We start from the raw sequence: 26,195 nt of genomic DNA on the forward strand, positions 1-26,195 counted from the left end.
GCATTCTGCACTGTACTCTGTACTGATAAACTGCTCACGGCATTCTCATACTGTACTCATACTCTGCATTGCTAAACTGCTCACGGCACTCTTACTGTATTCATACGCTGCATTCTGCACCTTTAAACTGTTCACAGTGTACTGATGCATTTCCCTTTTTGTGTACTTTTTCAGCCTCCTTTCCAGATTCCCATGGCGGGAGGTGCTCCAGCTAGACCTTCTGTCCCTACCCGGGGGAGAGATGAGGAGGGCCGGATATTTCCCCGTACCAGGGGAGGGCGTACTCATGTAGGGAGTAGCTCACGAGCTCCAGTCCCGGATGATGACGACGACGAGGAGTCAGAGGCGGAGGCAGAGTCATCGGAGGAGGAGACCGGAGACGGTTCTAGCTCGGGCTCTGACGACGACGCTGACGATGCTCCTGGACCCTCGTTTAGGAAGAGGACTAGGACAGACTGACGGCCCCCCGGAGTGCTCGTCATGGATGCAGATTTTTGTTATCTTTTCTTTCTTTCTTGTACTTTTCTTTTTGTTGGTAGATAGATTACCTTGTACTGCCGCAGACAGATTTTTGTTTTCAAAACTTGTACATTTGAAAAGATAGTTAAATGAAATGGGCTTTTTATCTGAAAAAGTGTTTACATTTACACATTTCATGCATTGCATCGCATCTCATCTCATCATGTTACACCTCAATGTAAATGGAATTGATTGGTTGTCTGAAAATTAAACACTTGCACTGTAATAATCAGATAACTTAAACAGCCAACAGCAAAATAACCCAAGCAACCCACTGCCTGATTCTGGACACACAGCCCTTGCTCTGTTGGGGATTAATCTGCATACGGCCCTTAGCACAGCATTCAATTCGTTCTGCACACAGCAATTTTCAAACAAACAGCCCAATCTGACAGGACGGACCTCAAAGATGGAACCAGTTGGAGTCGAAACACGCTCAAATGTAGAGAATGGCACAGCATTCTGAGCATAGATGATTTTTGAAATCGAATGAGGGTTTTTCAAACCGGGATATCGAGCCTACAACTGAACACAGCGGGGAGGACTCAAATATAAAGGTACACGACCTAACACAACGAGACACGCTCGGAAAAGACCTACAACAAAGGTTGAGGTAAACAAAACCAAAGACACGACATACAGACGCATTGACGAAGACGGGGGACCTCAGGTCGCGAGGAGCCAGTTTCTCTAGGCATTGTTTCCCACCCTTTCTGATTTGTGATTCTCACATCACTCGGCTCTCGAGCTCTGATTTTCTCTCAAAACCCTTTTCCTCACTTTTCTCTCAACTTACACCTCTCTATTCTTTATTCTCTCATTTTTCATCCCTCCCCGGGGTGATTGATGGATAAATAGAAAGGTATGGGTTCATGCTCCACACCGTTAGCTCACGGCCATTTCTTCTGATGGGTAGAGCGCTATTCTGGCAAGTACGTCGGTGACGGGGGAGAGACAGAACGCCTGGCTCAACTGTGCCCCTAGTTCATCATTTTAACCATTTTTTCGTTTTTGCTTTCTACTAAAACGGTTTTGATCAAAACGAGAGTCGGATAAACGTACTTGTTCGATTTTTGATTTGAAAAGCATGCAAGTCAGGCTGCAAGCACTGAAAGTTTTCCTTTTTTGGGTCCAAGACAATGGTTCGATTTTTGGAAAATGGAATAGTTTTCGAGAAAATAGTCAACCTCAGTAAAAATTTTCAAAAACTATTTTTCAAACAGCTGATGCTCAACAAGCATGGAACTTACTCTTCGAGATGCGCAACCTCGGATCAGAGGCAATGGAAAATTGCCCCTGGTTTGAAGGGGGGTGGGAGGCAACGGAAAGTTGCCCCTAGTTTGAATGGCGTCTCACGACGGCTTGTGGCAACGGAAAGTTGCCCCTTGTTTGGATGGTGCCGCAGCAGTCCGCAGACAGTCATCATTGGCGGTGGTCGAGCTCTTGGACACAGAGATGACGAAGACGGTCACAACACATATATGGACACAATCACCTTGAAGGGTGTTGGCCACTGGACTTCGAAATGAAATCGAAACCATTGCATGGACTGAAACGCTATGAAAGCGTTGGGGGCTGGACTTCATGATGAAGTTACCTACGTATCCCAAACATGGGAATCAAGCCTTACGTAGTTCCGGTTAAGGTCCACTCGGGTATTTTAACCTTCACTTTGTTTGGCTTTCACTTTTGCCAAGGCGCCCAATGCGGGTTTTCGACCTTGCGAGCTTCTTTTCATTTTCTATTTTTTTTCTTTTCTTTTCTTTTCTTGCTTTTTTGTATTTTTCTTTTCTTTTCTCCTTTTTTGTATTTTTTTGCTTCTTTTTTTTCGTATTTTTCTCTTGCTCTAACTTTTGCCTGGGCCGCCCTTCCGGGTTTTCGGCCCAACGAGCCTCTCAAAGGGTAAAAGTGTAGCAAGTCCATGCCAAATGGTTTTTTGAAATTGAAGCCTCTCTGTGTCTGGGAGAATGGCTGTTGCACTGATTTGCGGAGAATCCATCAGGGTTACTCTACGAGCTTCTTCCGGCGAGATCTACTCCTTCTGATTCGGCCTTGATGCTTCTTGATCGAAGGCTACCTCAAAACTGGCCACACAGGCCTTCCATGGCGTTTGTCCGTTGAACTTTCTGAACATTCTGAACGGGTTCAAAGTCGGAAAACAAACAGGTTGGATCTTGAGGCTGAGAGCGATCCTAGGCTGCGCGACCTCAAGAGGGATTCCACACAAGTCTTCGCAGGGCCGCGTAAAACATTTGTTTTTGAAAGTTTTTAAGAAAGCGACGAATCGCTCGCGCCGAAGATAGTGTGGAACCAATCTGGATCAGGCCAGGGTCCTTCTCAGTACTCACGCCGACAAGCATGGCTTTATTCATAAAAAGGCTTAGCACGCCTCTCTTTCTCTCAAAATGATCAAAATTTTGCAAAACCCGAGGAATTCCTTCCTCTTCGTTTTTATCACCGCAGTGTTCAAAAAGTTTTTTTGTTTGAAAACTTAGGTTAATGAAATGAGTTTGGAGCGCAGGAGAGCAGGCGAGATGTACTGCCAGCCCAATCAAATTCTCTGGTACCTATGCTGAAAGCAAGCATGAAGTTTGAGATAGCAACAGCTGTTTCAATCGGCTCTGTTGGTGCAACTGGCTCCTTGGCAGAAACGGACTCAAAACAAAAACAGATAATTACAAAACAAAACGGTGTTTGGGACAACAACCCCAGAATCACCTAGTATTATATACAACGGGGACTGACTCGATACAACAAGACAGACCCTTAAGCAAAAAAAAGACTGACTCAAGACAAAGAGATAGACTCAAAACAAAAGATTGACTCGATATCCAAGCCAGGATTTACAAAACTCGGTTTCACCGATGCTCAAAAATGCGTGCCAGACGCTTCATCCAAAATATACCAAATGTTGCCCGCAGGCGGTTCGCTTTACATACTCGCAGTATCTGAGCCCTCGAAATCCAGCAACTGAGTGATGACGGGCTTGCCTGGGGCGGGTGGTAGGATAACCTTGTTATCAATCAAATCCTGCACTTCATGACGAAGGCGGGAACATCCATCGGTACTGTGACCGGACTGTTGGTGGTACGCGCAGTACAAGGTAGCGTCATGAGTGGCGGGGAGATTCTTCGGGAGTGGCCGGGGCTCCAAAGGCTTAAGATGCCCATTTTTCGCCAATATTAACAATGCCCTAGACAAAGGCATGTGGAGGTCGTGAAAGACTCTGCGCCCTCGGGGCAGGTACTTTGCAGTTTGAGGATTCTTGCCAGATGTGCTGGCGAAAGGATCAGCTGGCGCTGCCTTGGCCTTTTGAACTTTTCCCGGTGCAGGGGTGGGAACTACTGGAATTGTCTGGGCATGACGGGGCCCATCCCGGTTTTCCGTCTGGCTTGAACTGCCTTTGATTGGAGTGGGGAAAGCATCATCCACAGCTTTGATCACGATTGCGGATGTTTGTTGCTTGTTCATCCCTCTGACTTTCAAAGCCTCGACTGCCCACAGCAGTTGCTCAATAGGGTCGGCATCTACCTTTGCCTTATCCTTTCCTCTGGCCTCAGCCTCATCAAGGGTCTGGGTCGGTGCTGGCATGTCGCGGCTGTAGCTGGAAGCCACCTCTGGCTGGCTGAGCTCTATCACAATCCGCCCCAGTAGCGGGGGCTCCTGTGGTACAAAGTTCCCGGCATACGGCGCCGCTGGCGGTGAAGCCGACATTCCATAGGCGAGGTCTGCCACAGACCTTTGGAGATCGCCTATCATCCCCATTAATTCGAAGGTGGTGGGCTCACGAGCCTGATATAACTGGGGAGCCCAGACTGGGTGCACAACGGGCATCCTGGGCGGGTGTGACATACTGATGCTGGCCTCATTCTGCGGAGTGGTTCCCTGCTCCGATATAGCTGCCATAACCACAATTTCTTCTAAACTTTGTGCCGCCATAAATCCTGCCTCAGCAAGGGGGGACACTGGCTATTCCGTATCAACTCTGCAACTCTCTGAACCCTGAAGAAAAACAGACAGCACTTCAGCCCAAACTGATCAAACACGGGTGTAGCCAAACAACTGTACCCTACTGCTGATCACTGTTCCCAGATTTCTGTTCCCAAAATACTGAATCTGATACCCGCGGATAACTGATTCCTGATAACTGATTCTCAACAATACTAATTCTGGCGCCTTCGGGCCTGATACCCAAACTCGCAAACTGGTATATGCGTTCCCTGTAGAGCAACACTCTAAAAGCACATAGCAAGTAAAGAGAACAAAGCACCCCTATGTTGGGGTAGGGTTTCCCTGTCCTATTTTGTCAGGAGCTAGGGTTTTACTATGCACACAGCGGTTCTCAAACAACTTAGCATTGGGTAAGCAACCTGTCCTAGCTTGGAATGGTCACTATGGATTCGAATATGCACTAGGTCGAATGGTCAAAAGGGTGCCCCGGTAAACCGGGGTTTGTGTTCCCATACTGTCAGAGCCCATAGCCGGTCAGCCTTATGGACATGCCTTGACAAGACAAGCCTCCGGCAAACCGTTCAGGAATGGCAGATGGCAAACACTGTGTTCCTAGGCGCACCAATGCACATGCAATGCAAAGAAACACATAAATGAAGTCAAAACAGGATATCACGAGTTCGAGTCAAACTCTCTAAAAATCCCCAGCGGAGTCGCCAGAAACTGTAACAGCGCTCGCGTGGGCCTCGTGCTACTACAGTTCGGACTCGATTTGTGTCACGGTTCTTAATCTGAACCAAAGAGTCCAAATCTGGCAAATCGTTTTGAGAAACGGATTTTTGAAAAAAGTAGTGCCAAACATGGACTGCTTTGCCAGATACAGAGTCGCCACCTAAATATTTTTTAAAATGGGGAAATTTAGGAAACCCTGACTCGGTGCCGAAGGCCACATGTCCGTCATCACCGGAGTTGTCTCGGCTCGGGAGCTTGGGTACGATCGGGGAAGGTCAGCTATGAGCACCCCCTTTCGCCCAGTCCGAAGACCGGCCTCTACTAACCGTGATATCCATTTTTGAAAACTTTATATGTTCTTAAACCAATTGTTAGCCTAGAATTACTATGTTATGCGCGCAGCAGACAAGTATAGACTAGATTGCCTAATTTGGAAAGAAACATTGCATATCCGTTTGTTTTGAAAATGCTTTGAAATTTGCTACTCGCAAGTAGGCTAAAACACGGATTTCAACGAGTTTTTCCAACTCAAACAATCCAACCTTCACCCACAGGCATTCGAAACAGTTTAACACATAAACATCTAGCCACATGTTAAGCATGTTGTCATGGCAATATTCACACTCATGTGATATGCTAAAGCGGAAATACTTACATAGTACTCCGTGCCAAAACAAAGAACTTGTTAGCAAACATGCATGATCCAAGTCCATGTGAAGTGCCTAATGCATCGCATACAAAATGTTGCTAGAATAGGCTCGGCTATCCTAAGCATGTCATGTGAAAATGCACAATTATCACGTATTCAGTTTGGGAGTTGAAGTATTGATGCAATTAGCGTGATGTACCGAGCCTAATGCATGCAATACAAATGCATGGATGCACGCATGCATAGCATAAGGTATGCTAAATTAAACGTGCCCTAATCTACCATCATAAGCAGGTAAATAAAAGGGAAGAAAGACGTGAGGTTGGAAGACATACACACACTCACGCACACTTATTACAGATTTGCCCTCACTCGGAGGGACCGAATAAATATTACAAATTAATTAACTACACAAGCTAATTAATATTACAAATTAACTAATTTAATTAACAAATTAAATTAACTAAAACAGGAAAACGCCTCGGGAAGCGCGCCACCATGCATGGGCTGCCTCTGTTTTCCTTCCTTTCCTCCTCTGGAGGCTGTCAAAGCCTCAGGATTGATCCCTTGGACAGAGAGGAGTACCACCGGCTGAATGAAACTTCCACCGGCAGTGTAGTATGTCCATCGGCACAGAATAGGGTCTGTCGGCAGAGAAAAAGGTGCCGGTCGGCACATTACACTGCCGGTCGGCAGAGTATTCCTGCAGAACCTGCAACTCACAGCAGCAGAGGGCAAAACAAAGCATGGCAACACAATTCAAGGCATGTATGCACCAATCATGTCTCTTATCATTGTGATGACTCAAAGGGACATGTGCCTCGGTTCTCGGACCACCAATCACGCATTTCCATGCATGATGGCCCAAGGAACCAAGTATGCAATTTTGATTTCAAATGTATGCAAACCAATCAAACAAAACTCCCAATCCCTATCACCCATTCAAGGAACAAGGAATGCATGCAAGATGCAATGCAACCTAGGCATACAAGCTAGGAATGCAACATGGCATGGTAATGAACTCATGCAATCATGCAAACATGCATGAGACAATGCAAATGGATGGCAAGATGGTCTTATACATGAATTAGGCAACTCTAATAAGGCCTAAAACAGTGGCCAAAATGACCAAAACAATAAGCCAAAACACATGCACGCATACACATGATGGAAGGCCTACACTTGGGCATAAATCAAGCAACATTCAAGCACACTTGAAAGGGACAAACATGGACAATTAGCATGCGACATGAGCCCTAAAATCATGTTATAAAATGATGCCAAATCAAGTTATAAATCAAGTCAAGCATGCAACAAATGGCCTAAGTGTTCAAAGCAAATCAAAGTGGCATTGAACTACACTTAACAAGACCAAACAAGGCATGCATTAAGCGACCAAAAACAGGTTTATAGCATGTTAGAACAAGGCCAAAGGACTCTTTAGATGGCATCTAAATGGCCCAAATACAAAGGCATACACCATGGGCAAAACATGGAGTATTGCAACACACGCTTTCAAAGCATTAAAGAGGCATGCAAGGCAATCAAATAAGCATGGAAATGGGACTGAAATGGCATGTAGGATGATTCCAAATCATCAAAACAATGCAAAGATGGCATGCTACACATGCACATACTCAAGGCCAACAAGCCCAAATACAAAGGAGCTATATCAAGCATGCCAAAATCAACCCAAGCAACCTAGGACAGACCTAGAACATGGTAAAACAAGCACATAATCTTCACAAATACAAGCCTAAAACATGCTCCAACAAAGGCTAACAACCTAGAACATGTTAAGGCACAAATAAGGCATTACATGGCAACTATGCTAAGCATGCATGAAGTTCCAAAACCAACTTGAAATCATGTTATATTATGGATATATAAGCATGAAAAACAAACCAAACATGCTCAACACACACTCAAGCATAGGCTTCCTTAGGAGGCCAAAACATGCCCTTTTCAAGGACAACAAGGAGAGGGGGTGGCCCTCTCCTTCTTGGGACTTCAAAGAATCATCTTCACCACTGAAATCCCTCAAGATTTCAGTGGTGAAGAGACCTCAACACCAAAATCCCGGAGCTAACACAAAATGGCTCAAAATGAGGCCTTTTGAGGCCTAAGGGTGGTCAACAACCCTCAAACAACAAAACACTCTTAATAAACAATAAAGAGGGCCTAAAAATAGAACTTTTTTATGTTATACAATAAGCACAAAAACAGCTCTAAGATAGGTATAAAATTAATGCAAGAATGGGGAAAAAAAGGACTTGAATCTCACCCTTGAAGACCCCTTCACAAATGGTGCTCCAATGGCTTCCTTTGGCTTGAATCCAACACCAAAACTTCAAAACACACTCCTTAGAACCTCAGCTCCAAGAGGAAGGTGAAACACTAGGTGTTTGTGTGCAATAGTGAGACACAAAACACCTAGTGTACAAAATGAGAGGGAAAGAGAGATAGATGTGTATATCTAACCCTAACCCTAGAAAAACCAGAGCTTGGTCTGTATATTTTTCTCTCAAAATGTCTAAAAGCCTCTTCTTTGCCTTAGAGAGAGCTTCTCCCTATATGCCTCTTGTAAAGCTTACAAGACAAGCTTTGCAAGAGGGAGATCCCTCCATACACGTGTATGGAGGGGAGCAAAAGCAATACAGCTGTCTAAAAATATCTGCAAAAGCAGATGAACAGCAATCGGCCGGCCAAAAATGCTATCTTGGCCAAAAAGAGTGCCGGTCGGCAACAAATAGTGCTGACCGGCAACAAAGAGTGCCGGCCGGCAAACTATATTGCCGGTGGCAGCAAAAACCAGCCGGTGGCATCTAGCCACTGCCGGTGATGGGTGGGGATGGTCTACAAGCCCCACCCTGCCTCTCAAAGGCAAGATGCAAGTGTTTGGTGCAAAACCAGACACTAAACGGTCGAGTTCGGAGATCCTGAGGTAAGGCACGCGAGCCGAGGCCTCCGGGAACTCCAAACGAACACAAACATGGATAATCGCCGAGTGTTCAAACGGTGACGTCCAAGTCTTGAGGACGGTCAAAAATGGGGTGTCTACACCAGCTTGGTCCCAAGTCCACACACATTGCTTCTTGTTCTGCGATCGGCTGTTCTATGCTCGGGCTTGACAAATAGTCAATCATTATTGTCCTTGTTTTTCCAGTTTGCATTGAGCTTGCCAAGTTGGCCAACGCGTCGGCGTGGTTGTTATCATCTCGGCTGACTTGAAGAAGTCGGCAGTTGCGAAACAAGGCTGCCAGCCTGATGACTTCCTTTGCGTATGCCGACATCCTCTCATCTCGGGTTGCAAACTCTCCTGTTGTTTGATTTACTATAAGTTGAGAATCCCAAAAAATTATTACCTCATCTGCTTCTGCTGCCACTGCCAGCTTTAGTCCTGCAATCAATGCTTCGTATTCTGCCTCATTGTTTGAGGCCTTGAACCCTAATTGAATAGATTGTTCCAATATCTCCCTATCAGGGGATATCAACACTACTCATGCCCCCGCTCCTTGTCGGTTTGAGCTCCCATCGACAAACAGGCGAAAGGAGTCGCCGATGTAAATGCTGCAGGGTCTGAGTTTTTCCTTTCCTTGTTCTTTTGCCTTTAGCTGGGCTTCTTTTTGTTTGTTTGGACATTGTTCATCTTGGCTCAACGGAGCCCGATGTTCGATGGATTCTGGCGTGAATTCCGCTACGAAGTCGACCAAAACTTGGCCCTTAATTGCTGTTCTTGGTCTGAACTCCAGGTCATACTGGCTCAAGGCCACTGCCCATCTTGCTATTCGTCCAGTTAAGTCTCCTTGTTGTAACAAAGACTTCAGCGGGTGCTCTGTTAGCACTATAATCTTGTGCGCTTGAAAGTAATGGTTCAACTTCTTTGAAGCCATTATTAAGGCCAGCATTAATTTCTCTAGTGGTAGGTACCTTGTTTCTGCATCGGCTAGGGTTTTGCTTACATAATAAATAGCCTTTTGCTCCCATTTTTCCTCTCGGATTAGCACTGCACTTACTGCGTGTTCTAAAACTGCCAAATACAAAAACAGTTCTTCTCCAGGTTCAGGTGTTGAGAGGACTGGAGCCGTGGTAAGATACTTTTTTAGGTCGGCCAAAGCGGCCTCACATTCCTCAGTCCATAGGAAGTCTGTGGCCTTCTTCACCAGGTTGAAGAAGGGTTTACATTTGTCTGAGCTTCTGCTGATGAACCTGTTTAGGGCTGCGGCCCTTCCAGTTAGCATCTGCACCTGTTTTGCCGATATCGGGCTTTTCAACTCTAGGATGGCCTTGATTTGATCTGGGCTAGCTTCAATGCCCTTTCTTGTTACCAGGTACCCCAGAAACTTACCTGATCCAACCCCAAATGCGCACTTCGATGCGTTGAGTCGGAGCCGGTATGTTTTGAGTATATCAAAGACCTTTTTTAGGTCAACAAGATGACCCTTAGGTTCCTTGGTCTTCACGACCATGTCATCGATGTAGACTTCTACTGTTCGGCCAATCAGGTGCTTGAACATTTTGGTTACCAACCTTTGGTAAGTTGCTCCTGTGTTTTTCAACCTGAAAGGCATTACCCTGTAACAGTACAGGCCTTTTGGGGTGATAAATGCGATTTTTTCTTCGTCTGGGGGGTACATGGCGATCTGGTGGTACCCCTTGTAGGCATCTAGAAAGCTTATTCTTCTATGCCCTGAAGTTGCATCTACTAGCTAGTCAATCTTGGGCAGAGGGAAGCTGTCTTTGGGGCAGGCTTTGTTGAGGCTGGTGAAGTCTACACAGACCCTTCACTTACCGTTCTTCTTTTTTACTACCACTGTGTTGGATAGCCATGTTGGGTAGTGTACTTCTCTAATGGCCCTGACCTCTAGAAGTCTGTCTACTTCTTCTTCTACTGCTTCGACGTGTATCAGCGTTGGTCTTCTGGCTCGCTGAATTACAGGTTTGGCCGACCTGTCAACATTTAGTTCGTGGCAAGTGACCTCGGGGTCAATGCCAGGCATTTCGTAAGGTGTCCAAGCGAACACCTCCATATTTGCTCTTAAAAATGTTTCCAACGCTTTTTCCTCTTTTTCGGCTAAGCCCGAGCCGAGAAGAAAGAAGCGTTCTTCATCTCCATCCTGGACGAGGATCTTCTTTAGCGCCTCTTCGCTCTTCTCAACTGGTTCTTTGCTGACGTCTTCTAGGACTTCCACGTCCTCATCTTTAATTTCTGCCTTCTCTGGCTTTCGAATGTTGCAGGTGGATTTCATTGCTGCCATGGAGCAATTCTTTGCCTGCAGTTGATCGCCTCTAACTTCTTCTATCCCATGCTCTGTTGGGAATCGCAGTAGTTGATGCAGTGTTGAGGGAACTGCCCCCATTGCATGCAACCATAGCCTTCCCAAGATGATGTTGTATGGAGAAGGCGTGCCAATTACCATGAATTTTGTCTTAATCTTTTTAGTGCCAGCTTGTACTTCCAAGCTTGTTGCGCCCAGTGGCCACGTCGGCGTTCCATTGAAGCCGACCATCGGGCCGTTGGATTGCTCCAAGTCATCAGGATGAAGGCCCAGTTCCTTGTAACATCTAACATACATGATGTCGCAAGAGCTGCCTTGATCAATCAAGATGCGTTTCACCTGGCACTTCCCAACCTGGAGGGATACTACCAAGGCATCATTAAGTGGATGCTGGACCATCTCTAGGTCGGCTTTAGTAAAATCTATCGTCGGTCCCTGGCATTCTTCAGGCCGAGGTCTTTTGTGTCCGACTTGGTTTATGTGCTGTCAGTGTTTTACCCTCTGAGTCTTCCCTCGTATGTCGTTTTCGTTCACTTTTGAGTGAATTACATTAACCACCCGTGGTCCTTCTGCCTGTGGTTGCTGTGCTGGGGGTGGCGGAGTTGCTGGTGCTTGAGGCAATCTTGCTTGTTCTTCCCTTGTCCTGGCCTCATCGACAAGGTCCCTCAGATGGCCTTGCCTTACCAAGTCTTCTAGGTGTGCTTTTAGGGCTTTGCAACCCTGAGTTGGGTGCCCTTCTTCATTGTGGTAAGCACAACGCCTACCCACGTTTCTTCTCATAAATTCCCCTGGTGTTCTTGTTGGTCCTCTAAAATAGGGTTGGTTTCGTATTTGATCCAGGATTTTGTGGATCGGGACTCGGAATATAGTTGTTACTGCCTGCTTAGCCCTCAATTCCGTTTCTTGTTTGATCGGTCCATTGTTACCTCAGCTTCGCTTCGGCGAGCCGTTCCCTTTCTCCTGTTTTGTCTCTTTGTTTCCCGACGCATCCTCCTCGGCTCTAGCGTACTTTTCGATTCTCGCCATGAGTTCTTCCATGCTTTTTGGCAATGTCTTTGCTAAAGACTTCCGTAGTGGGCAGTCATCTTTCAGGCCGATTTTGAACGACACGACTGCCACCTCTTGGTTGCATTCAGGTATTCAATTGAACACCTCGTAGTACCTTTTTGCGTAGGCCCTAAGGCCTTCATCCTTGGAGATTTTTAAAGCCATCAGTGCGTCGACCCTCAAGGGCTGTAGTTTGTTCGTCACATACCTGGCCACAAACATCTCGGCCAGGCCTTCCCAAGTCTTTACGCTTCCCTTCGGTAGTTTATGGAACCAATCTGATGCAATTTCCCCGAAGGATGAGGGAAATACTTTGCAGAGCAACGGCTTGTTCCCGCTGTATAATGCCATTGAATTCAGGTATAGTCCAACGTGAAAGTTGGGATCTGACTTTCCATCATATATTTGGAACCTCGGCATACTGAATCTCTTTGGTGCTTGAAATTTATCCAGTTCCACCGAGAATGGTGTCCTCGGCTTAATCGGGGAAGTTACTTCGGCTTCAGCATTCTGTTGCTTCCTCTTGAGGTAATCTCTCAAGTCTTCTTTACTTCTCCCTAGAGCTCGGCTATCTTTGGACTTCAATCTTTTCGGCACACTACTTTCGGCCTCGTGGTGAGTCCGTTTTGATCTTTCTTCATGGGTTGTGTCAAAGCAGAGCGCCTGCCTTTGAACATGCCGATGTTCTTTGGGCTCTAGGTCCTTCATGTGATACGTCTTTCGGGACTCCTCTCGTCTCGGCTCCTCTCGTCCGACTTCCCTGGAAGGTCGGTGAGAGTGCCTTCTGCTCCTGGTGTGTTGAGGGATTTCGAGGATTGTTCTTCCTCCTCCCTTCTGGGTATTAGTAGCGGGCATCGGCGTATCCTGCAGCGGCTATGGTGGCTGCAAGACATTGTTTTGCATCATGAAGTTGACAACTGACTGTAGGTCTGCCAACTTGTTTGCCAAGTCTTTTACTTCCTCATCCCTCCGTAGGCACCTATCCCTCCATACCTGAAGGTTATCTTCGTTATAGTACTTGCTTTGGTCTGTCCTCTTCAAAGTGTCGCCCTCTTGGCCGACGTCTTTCTCTCCGTGGCCCTGGTCATGAGTTTCTGCATTGTGGTTGTCTCCTTCAACGTCAAGGTTAATTGGTCTACCACTCCCAGCAGGAGTGTCGCTCCCAATATTTTCCTTATGTCCGTTACTGGCCATCTATTCTTCTAAGTTCCCACAGACGGCGCCAAATTGTGTGGGTAATTTTCTGACCACACTGCCCGTTTAGTAATCAGCTAGAGAGCACCGGCAGAATAGATGGCTCCAGTTAACCTGTAACAGAAAGAAAAGGCTCCGGCGGTGGCTCTTCTACCCGGGGGCACTCCGACGATCAAGTCAGTATATCTCTCAAAGATAGTCAAGTGCTAAACTCACTACTCAAAGCATAAAATTATGTACCTTAGACCCACAGGGGTGCCTCTTTTTTATAGTTACCTTAATCCTAGTCCCACTAGAAGCCTGACTTCTATGGACTCCAACTCAGTACTTACTTTGGACTCCTCAAGAGATAAAGATAAACTCCCTAAGAGATTTATCCTCATCTTGACTAAGTCCCCTCTTCATTCTAGGACTTCTTGTCCCTTATCCATTTATCTCGGGTTCCGATATCTTCGGAGATAACCTCGGCCTTGCCGAGATCATCTCGGCGTCATGACCAGGACATGTGGCACCTCGGCTGACACGTCGGCGTCACCTTGCCACGTGTTGGTACTTAGAAAATACGTCTCCACACTACCTTTGCCATTTTGAATTGAACACTTGAGTGTTTATTGCTTTTTCTCCATTGTTGCTCTTTATTCTTGATTTAGTAAATAAAACCCATCTGAGTTTTGCTCATAAACCCATTTGAGAGAGAAGAAAGTTACTATTTAAATTAATTTAAAATTTTTCTATTGATCTGTTAAGTCATATTAGTGGAGAGTTTCTTTCTATGTGGTCCTATTTTTAAGTTTGGTAGTGTTCTGGTGGACAACTATACTCTTTTATTAATATGACAGGTATGATGCGATACTCTAATGTTACAGATATTAATATGACATTCTAACAATGTGACACTTAAAAAAAAATTAAAAATTCTTTAGTGTACTTTTCCTAAATATGACAACGTGGCGGATATGATGTGACATTTCAAAATTTTTACACCAAAAAAAATAAAAATTCTTTAGTGTATTTTTTCTAAATGCGACAACATAACGAGTATGATATGACACTTCAAAAAAAATAAAAACTACTTATTGTACTTCTATCAAACGTGACAACATGACGGGTATAATGTGATACTCTAAAAAAAATTAAAAATTCTTTAGTGTACTTTTCCCAAACGTGACATGTGATACTCCAATGTGACAGGTATAATGTGACACTCTAAAAAAATTAAAAAGTCTTTAGTATATTTGTTTTTCCCAGAATGTGACACTCTAACATGACAGGTATGACGTGATACTAAAAAACTCTTTAGTGTACTTTTTTCAAATGCAACACTTTAATGTAGCGGGTAAATGAATCATTACATATTCAAAATGACTAAATAAATTACAAAAAAATAAAATAAAAATAAAAATATAAAGCTATATGAATTATAAATCCAAAATATGAATCTTATTAATCAATCTCCTTAGAATGAATTGAGAATTTCATTCAGGCAAGTTTGCCCAAAGGACCTTGATAGACTTGATTAATGTTTTTTGAACAAGACTTGATTACTGTTCAGTTACAAGTGTTGTAGTATCAAAGTGGTAAATACCGTTTACCAAGGAAAAAAAGAAAAAAAAAAAAGAAGGTAAATATTCAGAAAGATTAAAAATACAATTATAATTATTTATTTATTTATTTATTTTGATAAGTAGGCAACAAATTTAGGATGTTAAAATAAACACTTTCAAGGATGCGTTTTCTAAAAATTTAGGGTTGTTTGGGTGTCCTAAATAAGTGCACTTTTAGACTTTTTAGACTGAAAAATAGAGAGAAAAAAATATGGTTGTTTGGAATAACTTTTTGTCTTTTTACGAAAAAATGTGTACTAAAATATTGTATAAAATAATAAAATTATATTTTTACCCCTACGTTCTAGACTCATCAGTGACAGTGCTGCAGAAGGACTGTACGGAATGGTTGAGATGGTGAGAAGAATTTGAGCCATATGCATATATAGCATGAGGCTTCACGGGTACTGTTGGGCCCGTGGGGGCCCACCACGGGTCCCCTTTCGATAATCCAAACCAAACCGTTCAATGTGTAAAACTTGTTGAGCATTATATGCCTGTAAAAAATCACTTTGATCGGATATCGATAGCTATGTGATCAAAACAGTTTTGTACGAGAAAAATGGACGGTGAAAAATAAACGACTAGAAAAATCTGATTTGATCACATAGCTATCGATATCCGATTAATGTGATTTTTTTTAAGCATATAATACTCGACAAGTTCTACACATTGCGTAGTTCGGATTATCGAAACGGGATCCGTGGTGGGCCCCCACGGGCGCAACAGTACCCTCCAACTTAATGAATATATATATATATATATCTAATTTTTTTGGGGTACCATCACCGCATAAATTTTCCATCACTTTAGTACCATAACTGTGTAGTTTTTTGGATTGTACTAATATTGTGGAAATTAATTTTTTTATATTTTTAATTTGTGAATAGTGATAATTTTTTTGCTTTTTGAGTAACTTTTTGACTTTTTCTCAACATGCCAAACTAGCCCTCAATCTTTTGAAATACGAATCACTTGATTATTTGGTTGTGACAGAAGTACTTATGTTAGGTTCTTAGTAGAAACTCCTCAGAGGGAGTAGGAGAACTAATTATTATCCTGTATGACTTGACAGATAAAGCTCGAGAATTGGTACTCCATTGCTCTCATTTCATATTTATATGGTTATAATTTCTAATTGGACGATCTATTAGAAAATTTTGAGGAAGAAATGAACTCCCATGACTTTCCGAACCAACCAACCCGGATCAACTGGGAAGGAAAGCTTGACATAGATATTGATTTGAACAAAGGAACTTAAACTGGTACGAGAAGTAGCGAATGACCTTAGATGCAATAGTGCTGAACATCTATTAGCTAAGCAAAGAGTTTGTAATCATCCAACGAGAGATGGCAAATAATAGGTACCCCCACCCTAGGCAGAATTAGTGAGCTATGTAATAGGCGACCATTTCACGCAGTTTGGGGGGCACTTTAGTTAGCCGTTGGTGCCCGATAGCATCTTGACCCCTATCCAATTTTTGGGTCAATTCCCTATTTAGAAATACCAAAACAACCACAATATGCACCACTTCTAATTAAAAAACAAATTCTAGCCATTTATGCAACTGTCAATGGATTCTGAGATAGGTAATTCTTTGATTAGCAGCCTCTGAAAGTGTGCTCTAGTAGCCAAACATCTCATGACATGAGCAGACGACAATCATGCAGCACCTATATGAAAGTGTAATGCCCTAACTTTTAATTATTCGAATAATATTACCATATCCTTTAATCAGGCTATTTTGATAATGATAAACATGTGAAAGCATTAAAGAATGAATAATTTACAAAGTCCTCTCTCATATACATGCGATGAAATACAATACATGCTCGTAAGCTTACATCATCAGATATAGATAAACAAAATAAATAAAGGGATTAACTCTTTTCACAACACATTGGCGTTCCGCCGACAATTATAAGGCTCCACGGGGAACAAATAATAGACTTCAAGTCTTGAGCAACTCTTCACTCCACACCTGAAAAATGATTAACAATGTAGGATGAACATAAAACTTAGTAGATATCCCAATAATCCTAAACAATAGCAACACATAGATAATTATGATCATAAATGCTCTATGTATGCACATATATAGGTAATATTACATTTTATACTTTAAAATATACTTATATAAGTACATTTTCCTAAACGGTCTTCTTTAATCGGACAAGAAAACAACAATTCTTATCATTCTATTCTTTCCATTTTAGTTCAAAGAAAACTCACGATAACCATTGTTTTTTGAATACAAGTTTATACATTTAAAATGGATTCTCGTGCTTGTCATTATTCCCATTATGAATGTCAATCATTAATTATATTATCATAGTCTCATAACTAAATTAACAATTAATCCACTACATATATCAAAGCACTATAGTCAAAAGGATAACTACCACGTTCTATGGCCTTAAGCATAAAGGTAGACGGAGCACCCACAATAATATATACATATACATGCAACAATAGACACGTCGACAAGCATTGCTCTATTTTGCTGGTCACAAGCACAGAAGGCCAATAATGCATCCCTTTTTATCACAACACCAATATGAAGATAAACTACACATAATTACCACATAACATAATCCATCTTCGTTAAGCCATAACCACCACAATCCATTTTATCAGGCACGAACTGAAGGAGAAAGGAACCCATTTCAAAGTGCCAAACTTTAACGAACCTCGAGCTGGAAAGAAAAGGAACCCGTTGACACTTTACCGAGTGCAAACCGGAAGGGAGAGGAATTCATGTCAAAGGGCCAAACTTTTCCAGATGCAAATCCAGAGGGGAGTGAAACCAAATCAATACGCTCTTTCATTCAACTCAACAATTAACACCTTATTCCAAATTTCACAATTTATTTAACAGTGTTAATACCATCCTCAATCGATGGCCAATGACACAGCCTCTGAAACAATAAGGACCAAGTCCACAAATTTAATTCTGTCCTCTTTATTTGGATTTTATCAACATCTATTCGGTACATAACGTTCATATTTCAATTCCAATTAATTCAATTTCCAATTCATGTCGTTTTCAAAACTCATAATTACATTCTATTCCATCACTAGCATCCCATCTTTATGATTCAATTCAAAATATTTAAATTTGGTTTAACAAGAAGTAATTTCGTCACAAATACAGTTATTCACTTAAAAAAAAAAAAAAAGTCAGCACTTCTTACCTCTCATTTTCATTTCTCATTTCACAAAAGTATATAAATCTCATATTAATTTCAAAATTTGTTTCCATTCTCTCCAAATTCCCAAAACCCGCAACGAGTCATCACATTTTTCTCTTTAGTTATCAAACCGCAACTAGTCAATTTATTTTCATGGTCCAACACACATATATAACACCAATTAATCTCGTCACTCTAATACATGCAACATTTACCAATACCCTTTTTCATTTCTCCGAAATCCCGATTTCACAACAATTGTACAACTCAATCATTATAAAACCAACGACAATTATTGATACAATTAGATTCATAACAACCCTTTTTATTTCTTTCATATCCATTTTCACATTTTAAATACACACTATTTCATATGGTTCAAATAATATCAAAACATCAAATTTTCCCTTTTTCTCATAACCACTGAACAACAATTAGGGCTTTTTACTCTAAACCATTTAAACATGTTCCTCAAGCACATAATCTCATAAATCCACAACAAAACACAAGATTTTAACTTTAGATCATGAAACCCTAACCCTCATCATATGTTTTTCAAAAATACCCATCAAATCAAGTTTTTAATGAAATTAAAATTATCACATGTCTATCTATAACAAAACATAAGATTTTAACTTTAGATCATGAAACACTAACCCTCATCATATGTTTTTCAAAAATATCCATCAAATCAAGTTTTTAATGCAATTAAAATTATCACATGTCTATCTATAACGAGATATTGAAAAGAAGCAAAGAAATCCCTACTTCAAGGAGAGAAGATGAGAAAGCAATTAACTTCGCCACAAATTGATCTCCACTAGTCAAAACATAGCCCTCGGAATGCTTGTCATTTTGGTATACAGGACTAGTACCAAAATCTCTATGGATCTTGCTAGATCAATAGAAAAGATGAGAATGAGAGGAGGTTTCAGAGAGGGATGAGAGAAGAGAAAATAAGAGTTTAGAGAGATATGAAAAGGGGATGAAAATGAGGTGTGGGATCAAAATTGAGAGAGAATGGCCAGGAATTTGAAGTAGAAAATGCGTCTGGCTGCATGTGCGGATCTTCCCAGCACCAACCCAAGTTTGTTGTCTTGTTACCGCACGTATAGAGCCTTACATTGCACATGCGGGCCCTTGCCAGCAAAACTCAATTTGGCCTACACCAATCCGCACATGTGGGCCTTCTCGCCGCATGGACGAAAAATAGTTCTGGAAAGAAAATTTTAACTTGGTGTTATGTTAAGAAGATGAAACAAGTTCAAATTCATAAACATCGATGGCACACAACCCTTTAAGGTTATGAAAAGAAAATTGTAAATCTGAAAGGCACAATTAAGTCGGGTTTGAGACAGGGACATCACAGTCAGTACCATCTTGTTAAGGACGGATATTTAAACAACAATCATGACTTCGAGTTTAGGGAGATACCTAGATTGAGGACCTTGGAGATACCAAAATCAAACAGTTCATATGCCTTTGGGAAAAAGGCAAAACAAAAAACCAAAGCTCCTTGAGCAGATGGAAATTTTTCCCTATCTTGTTAGGGAAGTGGTTGAGGAGTCCCTATTTTATTCTACAAGAATCAAAATCGTTTTTGGGCAAGACAAGAAATAAGCTCGCCCTTTGACGCCAAATGATAAGAGATAATTGCTGGTAACGACAAAGATGGGTGAGCCCATCTATGGAAAGCCCTTGATTTCGTTCCTCTACTCTTGATTCAAGGCAATGAAATGAAAGAGCAGGCCCTGCAATGTGACTTGGTTATCAACATTAGGATATCCTTTCTTGCTTACCGACAGTGCCATTTCATGGAAGAGTGAGAAAGAGTCACAACTTCTTATCGAAAATGTTTGATACTTATTGTGGCTTCTTTGGCGACTGTGAAGTCACCAGATGAATTGTTGACTAGACAAATCAGATCCGAACGCAGCTGTTGCTTAGATAATGAGGGGACCTTGAACAAAAAACTTTCAGGTTTGGAACCCTTGTATAGTGTGGGGGCATATTTTGTGAATGACAACACATGGCCAAGATGACACCGAAGTGTGAGCCAAGGTGCCATGTGTCTTAGTCATGGCGTCGAGGTGATCTTGGCTAGGTCGAGATTATCTATGGAGTTACTGGAATCCGAGATGAACGGATAAGGGACAAGAGTCCTAGAATGGGGGAAGACCTCAGTCTGGATAAAGATAAGGCTCTTAGGGAGTTTATCTCTATTTGGATGGGAGTCCAAGATAAGCATTGAGCCAGAGTCCATTGAAGCTAGGCTTCTACAGGGATCAGGTTAGTGCTGGCTATAAAAATAAGGCACCATCGTGACTCTAAGGTACGCTTTTTGTATTCTGGCTAGTGAATTAAGCACTATTTACTATCTTTGGGAGATAACTAATTACTGACTTGATCGTCGGAGTGCCCCCGGGTGGACAAACCACCGCCGGAGACTTATCTTTCTATGATAGGTTGTTCGGGATAAATCTATTCTGCCGGTACTCTCAAGTTGAGTACCTGTTTGGCAGTGTGGTCAGAAATCAGCACCCACAATTTGGCGCCGTCTGTGGGAATCGTAAGAAGAATAGATGGCCAACGACGGGCATAAAGAAAGAATTGGGGACGACATCCTTAGTATGAGTGGTAAAAATGCTAAACCTAATGTAGAGGAGGACAACTGTAACAAAGAACCTCAAGATAAGAATCCTAGAGAAAAAAACATCGGCCAAGAGGGAGACATACCGAAGAAAACGACCTCCAGGTATGGAAAGATAGATGCTTGAAGAGGGACAACGAGATGAAGGGGATGGCAAACAAATTGGCAGACCTGCAATCGGTTATCAATTTCATGATGCAGAATAACGTCATGCAACCACTGTTCCCATTAGAGGATACGCCGATTCCAGCAGCCGGGAACGATGCCTAGAAAGAGGGCAGAAAGCAATCCCAGCAGTCCCCTAGCACGACAAGGTGAGGGAGCATTCTTATCGGCATTCACGGGAGGTCGGGCGAGGAGAATCGATGAGAGGAGAGTCTCAGAGGACACATCGTGCCAAAGAAACCTACGCAAAAGAACATTGACATGTTCAAGGAAATGAGCTTTGCTTTGACACGACGAATGGAGGGAGGTCTAAAAGAACTCACAACGACATCGGGAGCAGTGCACCAAAAAAACTGAAATCCGTTGACAGCTGAGCTACTGGACGGACTAAGGAGGATTTTAGGGATTACCTCAAAAGGAAGCGATAGGATGCCGAGGTAACATCTTCGGTCAAGCCGAGAACACCATTCTCGGTGGAATTGGACAAATTTTAGGCCCAGAAAAGGTTCCACATGCCGAGATTCCAGATACACGACGGTAAGTCTGATCCTAACTTTCATGTCGGCTTATACTTGAACTCAATGGCACTATACACCAGGAACGAGCCGTTGCTCTACAAGGTGTTCCCCCAATCCTTTGGGAAAATCGCATTAGATTGGTTTCAAAAGTTGCTGAAAGGAACCGTGCAAAGCTGGGAAGGCCTGGCCGAGATGTTTGTAGCCAGGTTTGTTACAAACAAACTACAGCTGTTGAGGGTAGACTCCCTGATGGCTTTGAGAATGGGCGAGGATGAGAGCCTCCGGGCTTATGCCAAGAGGTATTATGAGGTGTTTAATCGAATATCAGGGTGCAACCAAGAGGTGGCGGTCGTGTCTTTCAAGAACGGCCTGAACGATGACTGTCTGCTTCGAAAATCACTGGCAATGACACTGCTAAAAAGTATGGAGGAACTTATGGCCAGAATCGAAAAATATGCGAGAGCAGAGGAAGACACACCAGGGACCAAGGCGTCAGAGTAAGAGAAGAGAAACGGCTCGCCGAAGCGAGGCCGAGGTAATACAAATTTTAATAGACAAGAAACAGGACGAAGGGCTGCACAGGCAGTCACCACAGTGTTCCGAATCCCGATTTACAAAGTCTTGGAAAGAATCAGGAACCAGCCTTACTATAGAGCACAAAAGAAGGTTCTTGGTGAATTTATGGGAAGAAGCCTGGGAAGCATTGTGCCTACCACAATGAGGATGGGTACCTGACTCAGGGGTTCAGAGCCATAAAGACACATTTGGAAGACCTTGTGAGACAAGGTCACTTAAGGGACCTGGCAGATGAGGCTAGAACAAGAGAAGAACAAGCAAGGCTGCCCTAGGCACCGGCAGCACCACCTCCACCAGCACCACAACCGTCAGCAAATGGACCTCGAGTGATCAATGTGATTCACTCAAAGGTCAATGAGAACAAGCTATGTGGGGAGACTCAGAGGGTGAAACACTTACAGCATGTGTATCAGGTCCAACAAAAAAGGCCTAGGGCAGATGAGTACCAGGGACCAATGGTGTCCTTTATTGAAGCCGACCTAGACATGGTGCAGTATCCACACAACGATGCTCTGGTGATATCCTTGAAGATTGGAGAATGCCAGGTAAGGCGCATTCTAGTTGACCAAGGCAGCTCTTGTGACATCATGTACGTCAGATGTTACAAGGAACTCGGCCTTCACCAAGATGATCTGGAGTAATCCAACAGTTCAATGGTTGGGTTCAATGGAACGCCGACATGGCCCCTGGGAGCAATAAATCTGGAGATGCAGGCAGGCACCAAGAAGGTAAGCACAGAGTTCACTGTAATAGACATCCCCTCCCCTTACAACGTTATCTTAGGAAGGCCATGGTTGTACATAAGGAGGGCTATTCTCTCAACGCTGTTGTAACAACCCTCACCACTGTTCACCGATAAACTACCGATTACTGCTAAACTGCGATTGATTATGATAAGTAATTGAACTGCTTGAAATACTAAACTGACTGACTGAAATCTGAAACTGATTGATTGAATATATCTGTTTGAATTGCATTTCTATCTGTTTGACTGTTTGATTATCTGCTCATGTTTTTATGTTTAAACTGCAAATTGAAGGCCTTATCGGCGGCCGAACCAGAAATTGATTAGTGTTTTATGATCAGTAGAATTTATGTGATTTAATGATGTATTTATCTGAAATGGGATTTAGTATGATTAAATTAGATTAAAATAAGCTAAACTAAACAAGTTGCCTTATTTACGGAAATGCCATTGTGAGTGGGCCCTTTATTATAACATATTTGAGCCTTATTAATCATTCAACAAAACATTTCTTCAACTCATTTCCTTGAGCCATAACCGACCAAGAGAGAGAGGAAGTGAGAGATTGAGTTCAACTTGTTGATTTGCTTGGAAATTGGAAGAAATTGTAGGAGATTTGCCTACTTGAGCCTCTAGAATTGTATTTAAGGAACCTAGGTATGAATTTTACCCTTTTAATTGTGTCTTTAAGTTGATTATTGCATGGTTCATGTCAAGTTGAAGAGCTAAGTCATGATTTAGTTCTAGGATGTTGAATTGAAGCTCATTTCATGTATGCATGTTTGTATTGTTGCATTTTAAGTTGTTTTCATGGAAAAGTGTTACTTGCATGTTCATATTATGTTTAAGTCCATGATTTCATCTTGTTTTTGAAAAGAATTGGCTCATTGGAGCTAGCATTGAAGCTTTGAAGTGGTTTTAACTCATGCATGTCATGCTTGGATTATGTTCTTGAAATTTGGTTTGAAAATGAGTTTAATTGACCTTCCTTTGGGCTTTGATTTTACAAATTGAGTTTTGAATCCTGTTTAACTATGAGTTTTGAAGTGTTTTCCAGAAAATGAGCCCAAGAGGATTGAATTTGGTGTTTGAAACTTGATTTTGAGCTTGAGGTTCAAATATGGGAATTCCAGATTTTGAACTCACGCTCGAGCGGTGTGACTGGCGCTCGAGCGTGGAAATCGTGCTCCCAGCATTTTGTTTTGTTTTTAAGTCAGTTCGAGCGGGGTAATTTACGCTTGAGCGGGACCTTGTGTCTTACGCTCGAGCGGATGTCGAGCGCCCAATCGAGCGTGAATTTCACTTATCCAGCACTTTTGACTGTTTTGCAGTATGCTCGAGCGGTTGAGTCTGCGCTCGAGCGGAAACCTTTGTCTGCATGTCCGCTCGAGCGGATTAACCTACGCTCGAGCGGGATCCCTGTTTTTTGAAAATGCTTTTAAAGTGCATCTTTGCATCTTCATTGCATCCTAGGCATTCTTAGGCCTAGTTTAAGGCATCTTAATGAGGATATCGATGTAGAACCACACCAAGGCAAATTAGGGATTAAGTTATTATCTTTCCCAACTGTGTAGCTTAGTGTGTGTTCAATCTGTAAACTGTGTAGGGTCGGCGACTGGGGACGCACTTTAGCCTAACTGTAGCCCAGAACTCTGTGAGTAACAACTGCGTAAAGATATGTTCAAAAATGATTATCTTCTGAACAATTGAACTGTACTGTTTCTGAATTGATACTGTTAATAGAATGAATGTATGTCCTCTATTCTGAACTGTATTGTGGCATCCTTAGCAACTACTGTTACTGACTGTTACTGTTACAGAGATATCTGTCGGTTCCCTTGTTGGAACCACTACTGTTTACTGATTGATGGCCATCATTGACTGTTCGGTCTTTCAAGACCTACTATTTACTGTATTGTTATGCTAATGGATGTACCACATATGACTGTACTGACTAAACGACTGAAATACTGATTTAATGAACTGTTTTCATTACTGTAAGGACATTCATTCTAAACCCCTTTATGCATTATGTTATTCACTGGGCTTTAGCTCACTGCTCATATATATATGTAGGTGTACAGGCACCAGACCGCGGCTAGAAGCGTCGGGGTTAAGCTCTAGTTTTGTCAAGCCAACCACTGTGCCTCACTGCGAGGTTCCGAGCCTGTCAAGCGATGGCTTAGGGGTGTTTTAATTTCCCCCGTCTGTCTCTGTAACTGTTTTGTAGACTATATAGACTGTTACTGTACTGTTATATAGGGATTAGGTCCCTGATCTGGATGATTATAAATGTTGTACATATTGTTCTGCACTGTGTATATGTATATATGAAAAGTCTTTTTGGCATTCAGACTGTCACAACTCAATGGACATTGTTTATTTACTGTATTGGCTTCTGCCAAGCCCCTGTACTCTGTTTTACTGTATTACTGTTAAGCAGGCCTTCGGTAATCTCGGATTACTAGCCGGTTACGGTGCTAAACCCATGGGGGCGGGTTTGGGTCGTGACAGAGTGGCATCAGAGCGATACTTACCACGAGTTATACCGCACACACGTGTCTAAATGAGCTATAGGATGTCCTAGAAAAGCGATTAGGGCATTACATGAGTATGATAAGTGTGTGGCTATGACATGACTGAATATATGCTATTGTGTTAATCTGTTTAAACAAATGACTGCCTATGTTGATAACTGTTATAACTGCCTATAGTGAAATGGATAATGTAAGAACCGCAAATGAATCTGAATCCTCATCTTCTGAGGCAAGAATGACAAGACTAGAAAGAATGATGGAACTAATAACTGAAAGACTAGATCAACAACAGAATCAACAGCCCCCACCTCCTCCTCCGGTACAGGCGGAACAGAATGTGAATGTTAATGATGGGGACATAATTGCTCTCACCCAAAAGTTCAATAAAATGAAACCGCCGTCCTTTCAGGGAGGCCTTGAACTATTAAAAGCTGAAGCATGGGTTATTGAGACTGAAAAGTTATTTGAGGTGTTTCCGTGCTCTGAAGCACATAAAGTACTGTTAGCTACCTTCACCTTACAAGAAGAGGCTAGAAGGTGGTGGATGCTTATCTGTGGTGACAACACTGTTATGACTTGGGCTCAATTCAAATGAGCCTTCTTTGAAAAGTACTTCCCTCAGTGTGTCAGGGACAGAAAGGTAACTAAATTTGAACAGCTGAGATAGGGCACAATGTCCGTTGCTGAATATGAGACAAAATTTACTGAACTTGCCCGTTATGCACCGCACATGGTTGACACTAACTACAAGAAGGCCAAAAAGTTTGAAGGCGGCCTTAATGTTGCAATACTAGACAAAATTAATGTTTTGAAGCTACCGAATTATGTAAATGTTCT

This window comes from Camellia sinensis, chromosome 13, assembly GCF_055761805.1.
Source record: "Camellia sinensis isolate YWXY chromosome 13, ASM5576180v1, whole genome shotgun sequence".
In the NCBI taxonomy this organism is placed as follows: Eukaryota; Viridiplantae; Streptophyta; class Magnoliopsida; order Ericales; family Theaceae; genus Camellia; species Camellia sinensis.